This window comes from Neofelis nebulosa, chromosome 5 (genome assembly GCF_028018385.1).
Source record: "Neofelis nebulosa isolate mNeoNeb1 chromosome 5, mNeoNeb1.pri, whole genome shotgun sequence".
NCBI classification, from domain to species: domain Eukaryota; kingdom Metazoa; phylum Chordata; class Mammalia; order Carnivora; family Felidae; genus Neofelis; species Neofelis nebulosa.
This window is the reverse complement of record NC_080786.1, coordinates 80,674,273-80,695,971: the sequence shown is the minus strand read 5'-3', so window position 1 is coordinate 80,695,971 and position 21,699 is coordinate 80,674,273. Positions and strand designations below refer to the sequence as shown.

The following is a 21,699-nucleotide window of genomic DNA, read 5'->3' as shown; positions in this document are numbered from 1 at the left end:
TGTTTCCTCTATCCTGTTTTCGATAGGGACACTCATGTTGTGAAATTGCGGAAAATCAGATCTAGAGAGAATCCTGGATGTTATCAAGTACCATCCCCCATTGTGCAAACGAGGAAATTGTGACCCACATGATGAAGTGGCTTGCCAGTTCTAGGTACATAGCTGGGAGCAGAGCTTGGACAACTCACTCAACCTGTAGAGTATTCTACTCTAAATACTTTCATGTTAAATTGTCTATATAATATGGAAATTTAGTAAATTTAGCAATTTATTCTGAATCAGCATTAGGTATAGGAAAACATTTATTGTATCAATGAAAATATAAGAGATTATACTGGGGAAAATAGTTTTCCAATATGCAGGGTGCTTTTTCTGTATTATTAATTAATTAATTACTTTGTTTAATGTACTGATCCTTTTACCTATTTTGCTGGCAGCATTCATTTGCCTCAGGAAGTTATTAGAGCTACCAGAAAAGTAAAACAAAGGAAGATTTTTGTTCTGATTCTGATCTCTAAAAGAAAATAATTTGAACCAACTTTATTGAGGTATATAACCTGATGGCAATAAAATGCATGCATTTTCACTACACAGTTCAAGGAGTTTTGGCCAGTGCATATTCTCATGTAACTGCCATCGTCCTCAAGATGCAGAATATTTCCAACATAACAGAAAGTCCCCTTGTCCCGAGTCATTCACCCCTACCCCAAACAGGCCTCAAGCAGCAACTAACTTGCCTTCTGTGACTAAAAATTTACCTTGTATAGATAATCATAAAAATGGAATCATAAAATAAATGCTGTTATATTTTACTTCTTTCAAGTAGCATAATGGTTTGAGACTCATTCCTGTTATGTGATTAGTATTTTGTGTTTTTTTTAGTAGTGAGCAGTATTCCATGGTATAGGCATACCATAATTTGTTCCCTCATTCATTAGTGGGTGGACATTTAAGTTGTTTCCAATTTGAGGCAATTAGAAATAATGCTGCTAAGAAAATTTGCTTATGTGTATTTGTGTGAACCTATATTTTTACTTCTCTTTGGTAAATACCAAGGAATAGAATTCTTGGGTCATATGATAAACTATAAATCATATATAGGTAAAATATATTATCCAATTATAATTATCAACTATATAAAATTACAACATGTTATTTATATATATTTTATTTTGGAAGGTACTACCATAGTGTTTTTCAGTGTAGCTGTACTATTTTTTATTCTCACAAGCAATATAAGAAAATTCCAGTTATTACATGTTCTCACGAACACTTTGTATTATCAGTCTTTTAACTAGAATTTGTCCATTTCATCTAAGTCATTAAACTTATTGTCATAATTTAGTATTGCCCTATATTTATTATCATATTTAGTATTAGTAGTTAGTATTATGTGATATTTGCAAGCTGTGACTTTTCTATCAGCGGTACTAGATATTGAACAATTTTATTGATATTTGTGAAGACAAATACATGTTTTCATTGATTTTTTTCTATTGTTTGCTCTGTATGTCACTACTTTCCACTGTTTACTATTTTCTTCTATCTACTTAGTTTTGACTTTATTACTGTTATTTTCCAGATTCTTGTGGGAACTTACACATTGCTTGTATTTTTATTCTTATTTATTTTGTTTTTTATACATTGCCTTTAGACCTTTCTTCCTTCCTTTATAATAAAACATTTTGTGCTAGAAATTTCCCTCTAAGAACTGCTTTAGTTAAATTTCACACATTTCATGTTGCATTTTCACTTTCATTTAGTTTAAACTATTTTCTAATTTTCCTTGTGATTTCTATTTAATCAATGGTTCATATAGAAATATATCATTTAATTTCTAAACAGTTGGGAAATTTTAATATATCCTTTTGTTGTTGTTATTGATTTTTAATTTTGCTGTATTGTAGCCAAAGAAAATGTTTTGTATGCTTTCAGTTCCTTTTAAATTTACTGAGACTTGGTTTATGACCCAATATAATTAAGATGAATATTCCATGTACACTTGGGGTTGGGGGGGTGGAATATTCTGCTGTTTTGGGGAATAGTGTTTAATAACATCAATTAGGTCAAGTTGATTTATAATATTTTTTTCAGTTTTTCTATATCCTTATTGATGTTTTTGCTAGTCACTGGAACAGGAATGCTAACCATCTACTGTAGTTATAGACTTATGCAAGAAAATTAACTTACATACTAATTACTACTAGTAGTTTTGTTTTCTTGCATTAGTTCTATTATTTTTGCTTGCATGTACCTCTGTTATTAGGTAAATATACACTTAGGTTGTTATGTCTTCTAGATGCATTTATCTGTTTATCCTTACAAAACATACCACTTTGTCCCAGGTAATATTCTTTTTTCTGGAGCCTTTCTGAAATTAATAGAGCCACCTCGAAGTTTTTAAGATATATATTTACACAATATATCTCCTTTTCATCCTTTTATTTTTGTCAATACTTTTTTTAAATTTTGGAATGTATTTTAGATACAGAGAAAAGTTGCAAAAAGTAGTACAAAATATGCCTATACACCCTTCACCTAGTCCCCCCCCCCAATATTAATATCTTACATAACCATGGTACTTTTATCAAAATTTAGAAAACTAACATTGATACATTACTATCAACTGAATTCCAGGATCTGATCCATTACATGGCATTTATTGATCCTTGCTCTTTTGTTTCTTCTGGTGTTTAAAAATTTCGCACTTTTCTTTGTTTTTCATAACCATGACAGTTTTGAAAAGTACTAGACAAGTATTTTACAGACTGTCTCTCAATATATGTTTGCCATATGTATTTTTTTAATGATTATGATATTTTTTTTCATGATTATAAGAGTTTCTGATTTTTGGAAAGAATACCACAGAGGTAAAGTGTGCTCTCATCACATATAGCAGGAGCTTAATGATAGCAATGACTTATCACTGGTGATGTTAATGTTGATCACTTGATTAAGATAGAGTGTTTCAGGCACTCCGTGTTAAATCTACCATATTTTTCCTTTCATACTCTATTATTTGGAAGCAAATTCCTAAGTCTAGTCCACACTCAAAAAGAGGGGAATCACCCTCCAGTTTCTAAAAGGAGTGCATCTATATATATTACTTGAAACTTTTCTATAAGTAAGATTTGTTCCATCTCTCATTTAGTGGTTTAATCATTTGAATTTTTTTGAACGTTTATTTATTTTTGAGACAGGGAGAGACAGAGCATGAACAGGGGAGGGTCAGAGAGAGGGAGGCACAGAATATGAAGCAGGCTCCAGGCTCTGAGCTGTCAGCACAGAGCCCGACGCGGGGCTAGAACTCACGGACCGCAAAATCATGACCTGAGCCCAAGTAGGCCGCCTAACCGACTGAGCCATCCAGGAGCCCCAGTGGTTTAATCATTTGTACACAGCAGTATGCACTCAGCATATTTATTTTATACTTTCAGTTATGATCCATTATTACATTATTTGGTTTTTTGCTCATATTGTTCTAGTTTTGACCATTGGGAGGTCTTTCATGTTGTCTTCTGTCACTTTGACATGCCCCGCCCCTCTTTTTAAGCATTTCCTTACTTGCTGGCACTGCAAAATGTTCCGGGTTCATTTTGTTTCCCCTGAATTAGGTCTAGAGTTAGAAATATGCCTAGTAATAGTAATTTTGTTTCCTTTTTTTTTAATGTAGATCCAAGTTTCTTACCTATATCATTTTCTCTTTGCCTAAAGAATTTAACTTTTTTTTTTTTTTTCAGGGAAGATCTGCTGGCAGTGAATTGTCTGGGAAAACCTTTTATTTCACCCTCACATTTAAAGCATTATTTCTCTAGATACAGAATTATAAATTGGTGATTTTCTTTTGTTTTGTTTTTCTTTTTACCACTGAAAATGTAATTCCACTCTCTTCTAGCTTGCATGGTTTCTGGTGACAAGTGTGCTGTAATTTTTATACATTTTTGCTTTTTAGATAAAGTACTGCCTTTTTTCTTTTCCTTAGGTAAAGTACTTCTTTCAAGATTTTCTCATTTTCTTTGTTTTTTTTGAGTTAGAATATAATATGCTTCCAGGTGTATATGTGTGTGTGTGTGTGCATCTGTTTGCTTGCTGACACTCCTGCATCTGTGGTTGGGCATGCATGACATTAATTTTGCTTAGTTCTCAGTTATTATTACCTCTTTATTTACTTTTTTTCTTTCCTAGTCTCTATTTTCCTTCTGGTATTCCAGATAGTGTCTCACAATGTTTGGTTGTTCGGTGTTTGTTTTCTTTCTTCCTCTCTCTCCTTTTGACTTTGAATTTAAAAAATGTATATTTGCCTATCTTGAAGCTCAGTGATTCTTGAGCAATGTCAAATTTACTGATGAGTTATCAAAAGCTTTCTTCATTTCTGGTACGGTGATTTTTTTTTCCTTTGTTTAATTCTAGAAATTCCTTTTGATTCTTAGTTTTTCCTCTCTCTGCTTACATTTCCCAACTGTTCTCACAAGTTATCTACTTTTTTCCTTAAAGCCCTTAACATATTAATGATAATTATTTTAAATTCCTGATGTGATGATTTCACACCTCCTGTATTTAATGATGATTTGGAGGATGATTTTTCTCTTCAGGCTATGTTTTTTTTCTTGCCTTTTGGCATGCTCTGAAGCCTGGGTATGCTTTATTGGGTAATAGAGACTATGATAAATAGGCCTTTGGTATCAGGATTTGTGTTAATCTGGCTAGAAGTTGGGCTGTGTTTAATGTCTGCTGTGTCTATAAGTGCCAGAAGATTCAAATGCCTTTAGTGTCCTTTAGGCTTCCTTAAATAGTCCTCTTCAGAGACAGTCTGTGTCTTGCAACCATTTCTGTTATAATTCACTGTTATTATGCTGGAACCCTGCCGGGGTGGTGGTATGGTGGTAGAGGAAGTGTTTCATAATCCTCTGATTAAAATTTCAGTCTTTTAGTGGACCTATGTCTCAGGACTGTGACTTTCACAAACGTTTCTCCAGTGGCAGAGGTTTTTTTTTCTTTTTTTCCAACCCCCATTGAGTATATTTTGTTAACTTTTTCTCTTAGCTGAGACATAAGGCTGTAAGGAAAAGAGGTGGAAGGAATTTCCTTACCTGATTTGTGATATGGCTCTGAAAAAGTCCTTTCTCTTGAATAGTATTGTCATGAAAGTTCTGAGTATATTCCACAATGATTACTAGTATGAATTGAATTGTGCTCTGCGCCCCCCTCACCAAAATAAATATGTAGAATTCCTAACTTCCAATACCTGAAAATATAGACTTCATTTGGAAAAAGGGTCTTTGAAGATTCAGTCAAGGTAAGATCATTAGGGTGACCTGAATCTTCTATGATTGGTATCGTTATAAGAAGAAGGAAATCAGGACGCAGACATGCAGAGAGAATGCCATGTGATGACAGAGGCAGAGATTTGAGTGATACAGTCACAAGCCAATAAATACCAAGGACCAATGACCACCATCAGAAGCTAGAAAGAAGCAATGAAGGATTTTCCCCTACATATTTCAGAGGGACCATGACCTTACTGACACCTTAGTTTCAGACTTCTAGCTTCAGAACTGTGAAAGAATATGTTTTAAGCCATACCTATCTGTGGTACCTTGTTATGGCAGCCCTAGAAAACTAATACAATTACTCTTCCTTTCCCCAGTAGACCCATAAGAAAACCTTTCTTGAATCTTCACCATGGTGACCTGGTTGGGTTTCTGGATGTAAAACTCACAAACATTTGGGGGTCTCCTTAAGACTACAAGGCTCAGCAGTTTCTTAGTCTCGTGCTACTCCAGAGGAAACCTCTGGGAGTTCATCAAAATTACCAGTTAAGTGTTCCTATAGGTTTATGGTTCCCAGGGCTTCCCTTCAGGTAAATGAATTTTAGCTGCATCACTCTGGATGTACCTGTCTCTCCAAATATCAGAGTGTTGGACTGTCCTGTGTCCTTAGTTCTCTAATAGGTCCAAGAGAAGTCACTGATGTCCAGTTTGCACAGCTTTTTCTTGTTGTAATGATAGAATGAGAATGTCCAAGCTCTTTACACATCAGAACTGTAACAGAAAGTTGAGAAAGTTTTTTAGAAACCAAGATCTGAATGCTAGGTGTGCTCATTGCTACTGGGGTGCCACTGGCTCTAGGTTATCTCAGTGGATGGAGCTAGGAAATATATGAGTATATTGACCCCAAGACTGCATCAATGAATTCTCTTAGCTTTAGTTTGTCTAAAAAACAAAGTCTTTATCTCAACTTCATTTTGAAAAGTATTTTCAACATATAGAGAATCCTAGATTGATCTTTTTTTTTTCTTTTCCATTGTCTCACTCAGCACCTAGCTGTCATTTCATTTTTCTGTAGTTTCCATTATTTCTAAATATCAGCCTATGGAAATACTTCTACATCATTTATATATAAAATTTCCTCTGGCTTCTTTTGATTTTTCCCTTTTGTCATTGGCTTTTAACAATTTAATTTTGATGTCTCTCAGTGTGGATTTCTCTTCGTTTATCCTGCTTTTATTGAATCTATGGATTTACAGATTTAATCATATTTCAAACAACTTTAGCCATTATTTCTTCAAATATTTATTCTGCCACTCCACCACATACCCACTTACTTGGAACTCTAATTACATGTTTTAGTCTTCTTTATATTGTCACAAAGATAAGTAATTCTCTTTTTTTTCAATCTATTTATCTTTGTATTTCAGCTCAAATGATTTTTACTGTTATGCCTTCAAGTTTATTCATCTTTTCTTCTGCAGTGTCTAAGCAACTATTGTGGTTTTTGGCTGTACAACTCCCATTTGATTTTTTTCTTTCATCCCTTTCCTTATTGTGTTCATGTTAGTTTTATAAATCCTTGAGCATATATATATATATATATATATACACACACACACACACACACACACACACACAACAGATATTTTAAAGTAGTTGTTTAATAATTCTATCATCTTTGTCATTTGGGGCCTTTTTTTTAATAGACTGATTATTCCTCTGATGACCATTCTCATTTTTTCTGCCTCACTGTATGTCTGTTAATTTTGGCTTGAATGTCAAGCTCTATAAATATGTTTTTGAGTGTTTGGATTTTATTATATTTCAAGAGAATTTGTTTTAAAATGCAAGTAAGATACTTGTGAACCTGGTTGATATTTTCAAGAATTGCTTTTAAGCTTTTTTAGGATGATTCTAGATTTTCTAAGTCCCATGGAGTTTCACACTACAAATGTAAAGCAACACACAGAAGGAGATCCTCATGAATATTTCTAAAGTGCTTTTCCCATATAGATCTATCCCACCTAGTAATCTATGCAAATTCTAAGTGCCACAATTTACCAGAACTGCAATTTTTTCTCCTTAACTCAGCAAGACTGTTCTTCTCTTGGGTTTTCCCTACCTGTACCACAGTCTAGTCTGCTTTTAAGCAGAAATCTGGGACATATTATAGGGCCTATTTTATATATATATATATATATATATATATATATATATATAGTGTGTATATATATATATATATATATACACTATATATATATATATATATATACATATAATATATACATATATTTTTTTTCCTTTATGTCAGGGCCATATGCTTGTACTGCCTGAGATCTAATGACTAAGAAAAATTGCTTCATGTATTTTGTCTGATTTTACAGTTGTTTATGGAAGAAGGGCAAATGCACTAGTTACTTCTTTGGAGCTGGAAAAAGAAGTCTCAAAAATAGAATTTTGAGGCAAGACAGTAGTCATAAGTTCATACTTATTTAAAGAAAACATTTACATTTTCAAGATTAATTCATTAATTCTGACAAACGTCGGGACTACTAGGCTTAGACAATTTTTTTCCTAGAGTACAAAGAAGGTAACTTTTCATCTATCCCATGAGACTCAATGTCCTACTTAGCAGAAAGATAGTAGAGAAAGGAGAAATCTTTTAATCAGAGAAATTTTGAGAAGAAAAAAGTAGAGAGCAGACTATGTATGAGTTTAGGTGACAATGTTCCTGTGTTTTTTACTTTACTAGCAGAACCTGAAGCTTAGTGATAATTATTAGAGGTTTTAAATTTTTTTTTTCAACGTTTTTTATTTATTTTTGGGACAGAGAGAGACAGAGCATGAACGGGGGAGGGGCAGAGAGAGAGGGAGACACAGAATCAGAAACAGGCTCCAGGCTCCGAGCCATCAACCCAGAGCCTGATGCGGGGCTCGAACTCACGGACCGCGAGATCGTGACCTGGCTGAAGTCGGACGCTTAACCGACTGCGCCACCCAGGCGCCCCAATTATTAGAGGTTTTAGAAACTTTTCACTAGGATGGAGGAGCCTAAGATTGTGGAAACTCCTGGGATATGCCTTCCAAGAGCAGGGAGGGGTAAGGGCCTGTAGAAGAACCTTGCCTTCAGCTAGGCACCACTTTCAGAATTGTACACACAGGCACAGGAGCAATGGCATGGAAATGGTGTTTAGTAGTATGAAGGAAAGAGGTCCTGAGCAATGACCTTGCTTCTTTAGTCTCTGTGGGCAAATCTGCCTACCTTGGGAAAGAGACCCAAAGGTATCAAAGGGAAATTAAATGGGGAGAGTCCTCATCCTCAGACACTACCTTGTTTTCTCATTTGGAGAAAAAGGACAGAACAAGTCATACTTCACTTACCACCAGTCCAAGGAGCAGCAGAAACCATGTGACTTCAAGCAAAAATATAGAAGATGCCACATCAAGTTGCATCACCCTTAGGCCATAAGACTACTTACTTTTTCCCCCACATGAATCCATATCATTTTTGGGAGAAGCCAGTGTGGGAGTGGCAGGCTAGAAATCTAAAGAACTCTGGGGCGCCTGGGTGGCTCAGTCAGTTGAGCAACCAACTTTGGCTCAGGTCATGATTTCACGGTCCGTGATTTTGAGCCCCGTGTCGGGCTCTGTGCTGACAGCTCAGAGCCTGGAGCCTGCTTCTGATTCTGTGTCTCCCTCTCTCTCTCTGCCCCTCCCCCACTCATGCTCTGTCTCTGTCTCAGAAATAAATAAATATTAAGAAATATATATATATTTAAAGAACTAAGCATGTTCCTAGTCCTTCAAACAAAGACTGAGTTATCCAGAAAGAATGCTTAAATTATTAAGTCTGTCTACAATAAAATAATTGGAATTGAAATACTTTATTAAAAAAAAAATTAGTGTTCATTCATTTGTGAGAGCGATAGAGCACGAGTGGCGGAGGGGCAGAAAGAGAGGGAGACAAAGAATCCGAAGCAGGCTCCAGGCTCTGAGCTGTCAGCAGAGTCCAGCACAAGCCTCAAACTCACAAACCGAGAGATCATGACCTGAGCAGAAGTCAGACGCTTAACCAAGTAAGCCACCCAGGTTCCCCAAAATATTTTGTTTTTAAAAGCAGGCAAATATAAATAAATAAAGCAAATGTTATGTAATTAATGATCTGATAATATGATAAGAGTTTTGATAACAATGAAGAGTAGATGGTATGGAAACATAGGAGAATTATAAATTAATTGTAGCCAATACACTTGGAAAATCTCCATGAAGTGGATAGTGCCTAAAATGAGCCTTAAAAAAATTTAGAATGACTTCAGGTAAAGATAAAGAGAGTAAGGCATTTCAAGTGAATAAAACAACCACAAGTACAGTCAGGGAATATGAAGATGTTTCAGAAATAGCAAATAATCTAGTATGTTTAAAGCTAAACCTCTTGAATAATGACTCTATTAAAGTATATTGAAGTTGAGTCAATAGTATTAAGTGACATACTAAGAATTTTTAACTTTCTCATTATTAACTTAAAAATTATTGTTCTTGTAAGCACTTTTTTGTGCCAAGCTGTATTAGTCATCTATTATTGCATAGAAAACTACCAAAAAGCTAATGACTTCAAATAACATACATTTATTATCTCCTAGGTTCTGTAGGTCAGGAATCCGGTCATGGCTTCATGGGGTTTTACAAAGCTGAATTCAAGATGTTGATTGGGAAGTATTCTCAACTGAAGGCTCTCCTCAGAAAGAATATGCTTTCAAGCTCACTCAGGTAGTTAGCAGAATTAATTTCCTTGCAGTTATTAGGTTGAGGATCCTATCTTCTTGTCAGCTAGAAGACAGAGTCTACACACAGATCCCAGAGACCACTCACAGTTCCAACATGGTTGCTTAGTTTAACAACCAACAGTGTCTTGAGCAAGTCTGCTAGCAATATGGAGTTTTATATAATGTAATGGAGTCATGGGAATGGCATCCTTTTACCTTTGCTATATTCTACTGGTTAAAAGCAAGCCATTGATCCCATCCACACTCAGGCAATGGGATTATCTAAGGGTATGAACACCAAGATCAGGGATCATGGGAAGATGTCTTAGAAACTGTTCATCACTCAAGCACACTGTTAAGAATCTTAAACATATTATTTCAATCAATCCTCACAACAAGCTCTAACAAGCAAGAAGTGAGAATATATCTAAAATGAACATATTTATGATGTCTCATGCATAGGTATTACAAATCATGTAAGACATATTATAGCTTTGTATTTTAACTTAGTATTCTTGACAATTTAATTAATTTGTTGCCAACTTCACTTATTTCTATGTCAGTGAAGATATATATGTGTTGTCTAGCTATTCTATAGTATGATACATTGGGATGAAGTCTAGGTATTTTGCTCTACTTATAACTCTGATAGCAATACCTCCATAAATTAGATATTATTATCCTTATTTTAACACCGAGGAACTTGAAATACAAAGAAATTAAGGTATGTTTTAAAGGTTATTCAATTAGTAAAGGATAAAGTTGGAAGCCAAATCCAGGCTTGTCTCTTCTCAACCACTGCATTTCTAAATATTGTCGTTTTTTAGTGAGAGAAAATCATGCAACTTGGTCTTTAGGATAATTCATCCTGGAAAGGTGTTAACAGGTATTGGATACATGAAGACAAAGAATACAAGCTCCACAAGGACAGAAACCATGAAGGTTTCGCTCACCACTGATTCCTAGGTGTAATGTGTGGTATGTAACAGTTTTCAACAAATATGTATTAAAGGAAGTTAGGAAAGAAGGGAAAAAAGTAGATGAAGAGAAAGTAGAAGTAATATGTAGAAGTATGAGTTGTTTAGTAAGACATGTTGATATTGCTCTTTTGACCAATCCTAGGAAACAGAATACAACAAAATCTTGCACTAAATTATGTGCACAATTTCTTACTTCACCCCAGCCCAGGTCCTTACTTTTGCCCTGAATCTCATTCTATCTCTGATATGTCCTAAATATAATAATCAGAAAGGGAATAAGTCTGAAATATGGGAACAGGAAGTTATAGAGACAGCGAGCTGCACACTTACATATTTTTTTTCTTCCCCTACTAATAGAATCCCCGTATCGTTTGGACAAATAATGTGCACAGCCAAAACACAAAATTCTCCAATTCCCATAACAGCTAGAGTGGCAAAGTGAATAAGCTTTAATCAATGAGGTACAAGTCAAAGTTGTTGAGAGAGATTTCTTGGAGATTTTCATAAGAGAAGCAGGGCAGATATCTGTGAAAAGCCCCTATTTTTCCATTTCTTTTTCTAGCCGATGATATGGTTGGAAGGTGGGAATGCTCATGGCTCCATTGGCTATGAGATTGCCTTGATGGTAGAAGGTCATGAATATAGGTCATGCCAATAGAGTCTGGATTTGTAATGACGGTGGAGACACCATATCAGCTCTGAATTTAATTCCAAGCTCAATTTCAAACTTCTTTTACATGAAAGACAGAGCGTGAAATAAATTTCTACCTTGCTTAATTAAGCCAGTATTATTTTGTGATAGTTGTTACTGATAGTTGAATCTCAGTCTGGCTGACTTAAGATTCAGACATCTCTTAATTGAAAATCATGTATAGGCTCAGGGTATCTATTATAAAATATACTTCCTAATTTTTAAAATGTTTAATATTTTTAAGTCAAATATTTCTGCAATATAAATAAATCAAAGTGGCCATAGCTAAGGTAGATATTTGAAATATCTCTTCCCTAGTCACATAGATAAACCATATTCTCAGCCTCCCTTGCAGCTAATGTGTCCTTATGACTGAGTTCTGGCCAAGGAAAAGTGACGTGTACCACTTCCAGGATGGATTATAAACATTCAACAGATAATGCTCCGTCTTTTCCTTATTTCACTGAAAGGACAGGACTGGTAGAGGCTGGAAGAAGCTTAGGTTTCTGAATGACTACACAGAAGACCACTAGAATTGAATTTTTATATAAGGAGAAATAACCTTCTCTTCTTTTAATCCTTTGAGATTTGGAATTATTACAGTAGTTTGCCTACAATGACTAATTCAGCTGAATTCAATCAACAGTGTCAGAATCAAAATATCCTGTAACCATAGCATATAAGTGCTGTAATGAGAAGTCTGGGCTCTGAAAACTATTAACACTATGATCTAGGGGGACTAATTTACTCTCTCTTATCTTTGGTTTTATCATTGGTAAGATGGGGGGAAATATCATCTACACTAGAGGGTTACTGAAAAGACGAATTGATATGATTTACTATTCTACTTTGAATTCACATCTTCTGATTGAGCTGTATTGTATTCCATCACAACACAATCTTAATATATCTAAAAATAAACTCATCATGTTTCCTGTATTAGGTTGAACACAATGACAACAAAAAATCCAACCCAAACTGGCTTGAGACAAAAAGGAAAATAATAGACTGTGTAACTGAAAGTCTAAGTAAGGCAATAGGTGCAGCTTGATTTATGGGCTGATATAATTAGACCTTGCTCTTTATTTCTCATTTCTATATTGGCTTCATTTTTGGACTATACCCTTACAGAAAAAAATGATAGGCAACAGCTCCAGCCTTCACATCATTTCTCAGTAACATCAGCCATAAAGTAATACCTTTAAAATGTCAAACAATTAATATAATATACAATGCAATACAATGCAATAAAATTAGAAATCAATATCAGAACATTCAGTTCTGCACTTATTAGTAAACTAAAAGATACACTTCAAAATAAATAATGGTTCAAATAGTAAGTTCATAATCACTGATGATATTCTTCTGCTTCTGATTAGGATATAGAAAGTGAAAACTCCCTAACAAATAAAACCAGCCACATATAAGCTACAAAAATAGTTTTTGAAAGTTATCAGAAGGCTCAAAGTATAAAAATACCAAAATAAGTTAAGGTTAAAATCCTTTCTAGGATAAAAGACCACTACTCCTATTTCCATTCCTGGTAGAAGGAAACTACAACATATTATCATTTTTTTCCCCAAACAGTTAATATTCCTGTAATAAATTTACACACAAATGTTTATATAATAAAAATAATAAGGATTTTATAAAATACTTTCCTAGATATTTACATTTCTGATGTTTTTCATTCCCTTCTGGGAATGGGCTTCCATCTACTCTGAGATTCTTTTCCTAAAGAACTTATTTTTTTTTATCATTTCTTTTTTTTAATGTTTATTTATTTATCTTTGAGAGAGAAAGACAGAGCACAAGCCAGAGAAGAGCAGAGAGAGAGAGACACACACAGAATCCAAAGCAGGTTCCAGGTTCTGAGCTGTCAATGCAGAGCTCAATGCAGGGCTGGAACTCACGAATTGTGAGATCATCACCTGACCAGAAGTTGGTCGCTTAACTGACTGAGCCACCCAGGCGCCCCTTTTATCATTTCTTATAAAACCTGAATAACGATACTCTACTGTAGGTTGTATAGCACATTTTTATTCTCCCCAAAGAAGGCATGAACATATGAGAAAAATCAAGAACAGATGACCAAGGTAATAGACTTAAATACAACTATTTCAATAATTACAGTAGGTTTAAAAATGTTTTAATGTTTTTTATTTTATTTTTGAGAGAGAGAGAGTATGAACAAGGGAGGGGCAGAGAGAGAGGGAAGCAGAGAATCCAAAGCAGGATCCAGGCTCCAAGCTGTCAGTACAGAGCCTGACAGGGGCTTGGACTCACAAACCACAAGATCATGACCTAAGCTTAAGTTGGACGCTTAACCAACTGAGCCACCCAGGTGCCCCTAATGACATTAGCTTTAAAGGAATAAACACTTCCAGTAAAAGGCAGAGATTGTCAAATTGAACTTAAAATGTAAGATACCTTGTTTTCTATTTACAACACTATAAAGCTATAAAGATCCTTAAAAAGCTAAGACAGTTTGAAATAAGAAATTTAAGAGACATGCCCCATCTTTTTTCTAGCTTATTTAAAGCTACAAGAACAATGTGTTAGTGTTGGTTAATTAAGGAAATTCTGAGCAAAATCTACACCAGAAGAAGTCTGCTTGAGTGGGGATTAGGCACCTTTTTTGGCCAATATATTGAAGTGATGGAGTGGCCATCATCTGGCAACCATAAGATGATGAGGAAGAAAAGCCAACATACTTAGAATAATGCAGCAGAAAGATGTCTGAGCTTAATTTTCCTGATTACATTAATGATCTGAAAAACCAATGCCAGCAACTGCTTAACTCCACACTTCTTATGTAAAAAAGAAATAAACCTCAATTATGTAATCACTGTTATCAAGAATTCTTGTGATTGCCATCAAACCTATATCTAACTATCCTACTGTCTAAAAAGGGAGGTGGAAGCTAAACAACAGTAACCTTCCATTCCCCTGGCACCATCTTGACAACATTCACAGGTTTGATAATTCCAAAGAATGAGGCAGACAGGACAAAGGGATTCTCTGTGCAAGTGGTTTACAAATTGGCACCATCATTTTGGAGAACGATTTAACACCAATTTAGTAAAGGAGTTGAAAGTCAGGTATATCCTACCACACAGAAGTTAATCTTCAATTCTCTAGAGCAACACTCTCATATTGATACGAAGAGATAGGTGGGAAATGTTTATTGCAATGCATTGCTCTTAAGAGTAAATAATTGGAGGCATGTCTGGATGGCTCAGTCGGTTAAGTGTCCGACTTTGGCTCAGGTCATGATCTCAGTTTGTGAGTTTGAGCCCCACGTCGGGCTCTGTGCAGACAGCTCAGAGCCTGGAGCCTGCTTCATATTCTGAGTCTCCCTCTCTCTCTGCCCCTTCCCCAGCTCACTCTCTCTCTTTCTCTCTCTCTCTCCCTCAAAAACAAATAAACATTAAAAAAAGTTTTAAAAAGATTAAATAATTGGAAACCTTCTGTATATCCACCAATTAAAGACATGTTAAAATAAATTGTGCTATAGTACTGTGGTAAGACAGTATTCAACAGTTGAATGAATTAGATGTGTATGTATTAAATACATAAATCTGGAAAACATAATTTTGAGTTACAAAAAAAGTAACATGTTGAAGGATGCATGTGAAAGATATCATTCATGGAAATTCTTAAGTTACACAATCATATATTGTTTATGAACACACAGATTGCACTGAATTGCTAGTTGTTCCTTGAAATTCATTTTCCCTTCTTCATAGTGGAAAGAATTTTAACTGAAGATAGCCACTGAATAGACATTACATTTTTCTTTTTTTAATAGTTCTTTTTATTTATTTTTACTTTTTTAATGTTTATTTATTATTGAGAGACAGAGCATGAGCATGGGAAGGGGCAGAGAGAGAGAAGGGGACACAGAATCTGAAGCAGGCTTCAGGCTCTAAGCTGTCAGCCCAGAGCCCGATGTGGGGCTCAAACTCACAAACTGTGAGATCATGACCTGAGCCAAAGTCGGAGACTTAACCAACTGAGCCACCCGGGCACCCCGACATTACATTTTTCTACTTTTCCTATTAGAACCTCAGACAGCTTTTATTTATGTTGAAATATTTATTGATATTTATCATACTAAAAATTAAACTCAAGGCATTACAAATATAATTTCATTATAAAAAACATAATAAATTTTTATATTAATATATTATATGAAAAATAGGTTAAAAATAGATTTTAAAAATATAATGTTTTTATTTATTTTTGAGACAGAGAGAGACAGAGCATGAGTAGGGGAGGGTCAGAGAGAGAGGGAGACACAGAATCCAAAGCAGACTCCAGGCTCTGAGCTGTCAGCACAGAGCCCGATGCAGGGCTGGAAATCAAGAACTGTGAGATCATGACCCAAGCCTAAGTCAAACGCTTAACCGACTGAGCCACCCAGGCACCCCTAAAATAGATTTTTTAAAATTAAACTAAAAAACTATTGAACTAAATAAATAAATAAAAATGAATTCATTGAAAAAGTGGCACACTTACTTTTTTTTAATGTTTATTTATTTTTGAGAGAGAGAAACAGAGCACAAGCAGGGGGAGAGGCAGAGAGAGAAGGTCACAGAATTAGAAGTGGGTTCCAGGCTCTGAGCTGTCAGCACAAGATCCCAATGCGGCCTCTAACCCACAAACCATGAGATCATGACCTGACCTGAAGTCAGACACTTAACCGACTGAGCCATCCAGGAGCCCCAACATTTTTGAAAATCTTTTTAACATATGACTTTATTCAAGACAAATATAGTCTCATTTGTTTCTACATTCAGTCTATACTAATATTGTTTTTTTAAGATACATGAAGAAAAATTCGTCTGATGCAGATACACAGTTGGAAAAAGGCAGATTACGGACACCTCGGGAGAATCCCAGCGACTCCAGGAACCCAGATTACACTTTCACAACTGCTACTTTAAAGATGGTGAAAGAGCCATATCCCTTGGTTCAAAGCAGACTGCCTACCCTGTACCTTCTACCATCCTATAAACTGCTTTGAGAGAGAAATAAACTTCGATATTCTTTGAGCCACTGCGTTTTGGGGACTCTTGGTTAGAGAAGCTTAGTTAATACCCCTTGTAATAGACAGATGAATAAGCGCAGTAGAAGATGTGATCTGGAAATATACACACCCACCACAAATCATAATTCAGGAAGGGTACAAAGGGACTGAACGTTTATCTGTAATGTTTTCTTCATTCTCAAAATGTATTTGAAGAGAATATGGCAAAGAATCAACCTTCTTTAAATATGCATAGTGAGCACTTGGTGATTATGAGGTTATTTTCCATATATCTGAACACTTTTATGAAAAAAAAAAGGAGTGTTTTTTGGGGATCCCAGCATAAGACACTTGAATCTGTATTTAACTGCATGTGTCATTATGCTCTCAAAGGGGAGAGGTGAAGGTCTCAACATATTTCCTTAAAAACATAAGTTCATTGAGCCTATTAAATAATATAATTCTATAATTACACATAGATTTTGAGAGAAATTAAGAGAATGAAAATAAAATGTTTGCCTAAATGAATGCATTGAAATTCTTTTACACTTTATTATATTTACTTTAAGTTTCTTAAATAAGAAGCATATTTTCCTAGGGTTGGCATATTAGCATACACTTTCGTGGTATTACTGATTTAATGTTCAGTTTTAATCTTCAGTTTTAATCTGAAGATTTCAAAGGAATTTACAATTAATAGTAATCTTACATATTACAGGCATTTAAATTTGGAAACCATGTTAAAATCCACTATTTTCTAGAACAGTGACAATAACCTTGTTCATTAGATAGGACAAGAATTATTAATATATGATGGGGAAACTGTGACCTGTAGGGTAATGTGATAAATGCGCAAGGCCAAATAGCACGTTATCTTCTGCATGTAGATGTCAAATAAATTTTTCATATTAACCTTCCTTCTCAAACGCCTTCATCTGAAATTTTCCAACACATTTTCCCTCACTTCCCATCAGCCCAAACAAGGTTGCTTGCCATTCCAAACCAACAATCACTGGCAAAAGGGAGAGAGAGACACTAGCCAAAAAAAAAAAAACCCAAAAAACAAAAAAAACAAAAAAACAAAAGTTACTTCTAAACTAATCAAGTTCCATTTTCTGGGATTGTTGAAGGTTGGGAGCCACCCTACCTGAGCACACTGCTACCTGGAGCCAAAACCAAAACAATTTCTCTTAAGAAAAATAAAGAGAAATGGCCACTGGGGGAACACCTAACAGTGTCTTCCACAACAATCCTAATGTGCTTTTATTTAAATTCTTCTTTTGTGCTAGGTGATGTAAGGCAGGAAAAAGAAGTCCAGGATGCAAATGCTGCCCTCTAATTATGTTAATGAGAGGATCTACACCATTCTCCCAAACTCCTTGAATTTCATTCATCTTTCTTAAGTTCCTTTGAAAACACCAACCAGTTTGTTTTATATACATAGTCACATGGCTAGAATTTTGCCAAAAAAAAAAAAAAAAGGGAGAGAGAGAGAGAGAGAGAGACATTTACACTCATTTAGATCAGTTAAATTTCATCCACTGATTGTGAATTCTTTGAGAACAGGAGTTTAAACTCTTTTCTTTACCATTTTATTTCTAGAGACCCAGCCAGTGCCTTGCACATAATCTGTGTTCAACATGTCTTCTAAAATGTTAAATCTTATAATTTCATACCACTTTTCATCACCTCCTTTTCATCTCCACTGAAACTCTCCCTTCTAAATAGAAAGATGTATTTCCCCATAAAGTATCAAGGTGATAAGCCATTCTTATGTAGTATTGATTTTGTGCCAAGCACTCTTCCAAATATTTTATTTACACTATATGTATAGCCACTCCCCCCCCCCCCCCCCCCACACACACACACAGTCAAATGAGTAGGAGGAATCACCCAGAACAGCCTGAGTCTGGAAGTTATGAAGTCACTGTGTTCTGGGCATCTTTAGAGTCAGAGTTTGCAATCACAGAGAGAAGAAAACAAATGCCCTACCAAAAAAAAAAATAATAATAATAATCCTACCTATATGTTACCACCACAGTGAACAGACAGTACAGAAGAGAGACAAATGACATCGAGAAAGATTCCCTTCTCGCCTCAATTCATAAGCCCTGCAATGCCACCCCCCTTCATCCAGTGATTTGTGTCCAGAGAACTCAGTGGGCCAGGCAGTTACCTCACACTAGACACAGGACACCCATGGCTGTGGAAAGTCCCCTGAAGTCACTGGAACATACACAAGAGTGTGTGTCTATGGATATAAATATAAAATGCTTCACTCACCTCGGCCCCCAAAACTCTGCCCTTATTTGTCAATGCTACCTTGGCTGGGTCTGGAGGGCAAGGAAAGCAGAACATCTTGAGCAGCTGATGCTCCAACAGATGCAGGAGAGGCACGTGTGTTAGAGATAGGGAAGAAACTGGCATGTATGTCTATATCCTCACCTTCACCGTCCTCAGAGTCCTGCTGGCAGATGCCTTTTTCCCAGGAAGTTCCCAATACTTTCTGTTGGGTTTGTTTTTTTTTTTTCCTCTGGCTTCGTTGCTCCCTGTAAAAATAGTATTATCTCAATTTCTAAACGGCAAACTGGAGAACAGAAAAAAAAATCACTTACAGTTTTCTTCCCTATGTTTTTACAAATTGACTTGTAGTTTGTCTCTAGCTTTTGTTCTAAACATAAAACAGCAATACGGAAAAACATCCATATGATATCTAGAGGGATCATATAATCTGTTTGATTCAGGAAAATTTTGAGATGGAAAGGGAGCTAAAATTCATTACACAGATTTTTGAAATTTCAATTTGTTGATGGATAAATTACTTACATGACATTGATGTACCTAAAAATGGTACTATTCAAAACGTATTTTCAAAAATAGAATTTGCCCTAAAAAATTCAAGTATCAGGTATCTATGTACATTAAAGTATTTAAAGTTACATTGAAATATTTTTTAAAACTTCTTTAATTACCTGAACTCAACAAACTAATGAATAATTATTATTTTTGTATAATATAATGAATAATTATTATTATTGTATAAGTTCACAACTACTAATTTTCTTAGTTGTATCTGTTTATAATACCATGATAGTGGTGTTTCTTGAGTAATTTATTTTATTCAGTATGATATAATTTTAACTTTTTCAGACCATTGGCTGAAATATTTCCCCAGACTTGCATTTTACTATTAATACATTTTAAATTGTTGACATTTTCAGTTGAATCTTCTCTATAGACAATTTTTTTGACTGAGAAAATATTCCCTTCAGAGCACGTGAAATATTTCATAAGCTCAATGCAAAATTTGAGAAAAAGGGGAATATTCTATTCTACTTCATATAAAAATGTGTTAATATTTCAGCCATGTATCTTCAAAGATATAAATATTTTTACAAGCCAAAGCTCATTATGTAAGTTGTCTCTTTTTTTTATTTTGTTGAAAGTCTCACCAACCTTAGATACAAGAAAATAAAGGTCCTTCTCAATTTTATTTCATTCTAAACCAGAATATAAATATATTCAATATAAATAAGAGCTTCATTAAAAATGAAAAATCTCTTTCCACAAGTTTACCTCTTCTTAAACACAATTCAATAATTCTATAATTAATTTTTTTTTGATTTACACAATTTGTACCTTCATCGTTTGTTTTCTTCCTGTCTGGCTTTTATAGGGATAAATGTCAACATTTTCCTCTTTGTAAACTTTACTTTCAGTAATTCCATTTCTCCAAAAGTTTCAAAGCTGAAGTTTTTAAATGTTTCTTTCACTGCATACTTACATGCGAAATTTTCAAGCTGATTTTGAATGAGATGCAAGCAAAATATATACGTCTCATTTAGAAAAGTTCAATGCCATCACAGGATACTTAGGTTCATTTGCAAAATGCTTCTTACAAATTCAAATTATTTCAAAAACTCAATGGGTCACAAGCAGCGCAAAGAGAAAACCTCAGATTGCCGTGCCGCAGTATTCTTTGTTTTTATATTCAACGTCAGCTTTCTCACAAATTTCTCTGTCTAAAGGGGGCACTTTGACTTAAACATTTCTTCATCATAAGACATGTAAGCTACGTGGACATTTTTCCACTGTCCAAACAATAGTGTCATGGACATGCCCATCTGCCTTCCTGGGCCGTCTCATCCTCACTGCTTGAACTGTCGTGGGGGTGGCATCAAGCTGATGGCTGCAGATCTTTCGTGTTTTAGTCTCCTGCCCTCCATGGAGATGAAAGCAGGCCATGACTCCAGCTGCCTTTGCATTTCCCCATGCTCATTTGGGCATTTCTAAAGCAACCCCCCACATCTCTGCACACAATGGTATAGTCAGCTCCAGGATGGGGAAGGGAAGACTGGGATTTGCTCTTGGTTTCTTTTTTCCTCTCACAACCACTGGTGCTGGCAGGGATGGGTTTCCCCTCTTCGTCTTCCTAGGTGACCAGTGTCTTCCTTAGACACAAAGATGTCGCCAAGTCTTCCAGGCCTTCATGCTAGAGTAGGAGATGGGGAATTCAGAGACCTTTCTCTCTCTTAGCAAGACTGGCTTTACATCTCCTTATTATCCTCTGGACATAAAATTCCTATGTGGGTTGTCAGAAACCGAATACTAACTTTTACTCTCTCTGCATGGCTGTTGTATCCATCCTGATTACTCTATGTTCCACTCTGCATCCCCATCAACAGTAAATGAATGCTTGGGTAAAAGTCAGGCATATGAAAATGGAAAAGAGATAAGCGTATCCATACATCTTCCAAATCATCACCCCCTCTTTCAATATGTTACTGAAGGAATAGTTAGTGGGTCGGGACACTTGGGTGGCTCAGTCAGCTGAGCTCCCGACTCTTGGTTTCCACTCAGGTCATGATCTCACGGTCAAGGGATTGAGCCCTGAATCAGCACCACCTGAATCAGCTTGAGATTCTCTCCCTCTTTCCCTACCCCTCTTCCCAGCTCACACTCT

The 21,699-nt window shown here is 35.4% G+C and overlaps 1 long non-coding RNA gene across 1 annotated transcript in view; it reads left to right on the top strand.

Annotated features, from left to right (window-relative positions):
* The first annotated feature begins 13,655 nt into the window (after positions 1-13,655).
* Positions 13,656-21,699, top strand: part of LOC131511396 (uncharacterized) — a 28,773-nt gene continuing 20,729 nt past the window's right edge. The window contains exon 1 of the long non-coding RNA XR_009261503.1: positions 13,656-13,800. This is a non-coding gene — a long non-coding RNA (uncharacterized LOC131511396). The remainder of the gene's footprint in view (positions 13,801-21,699) is intronic.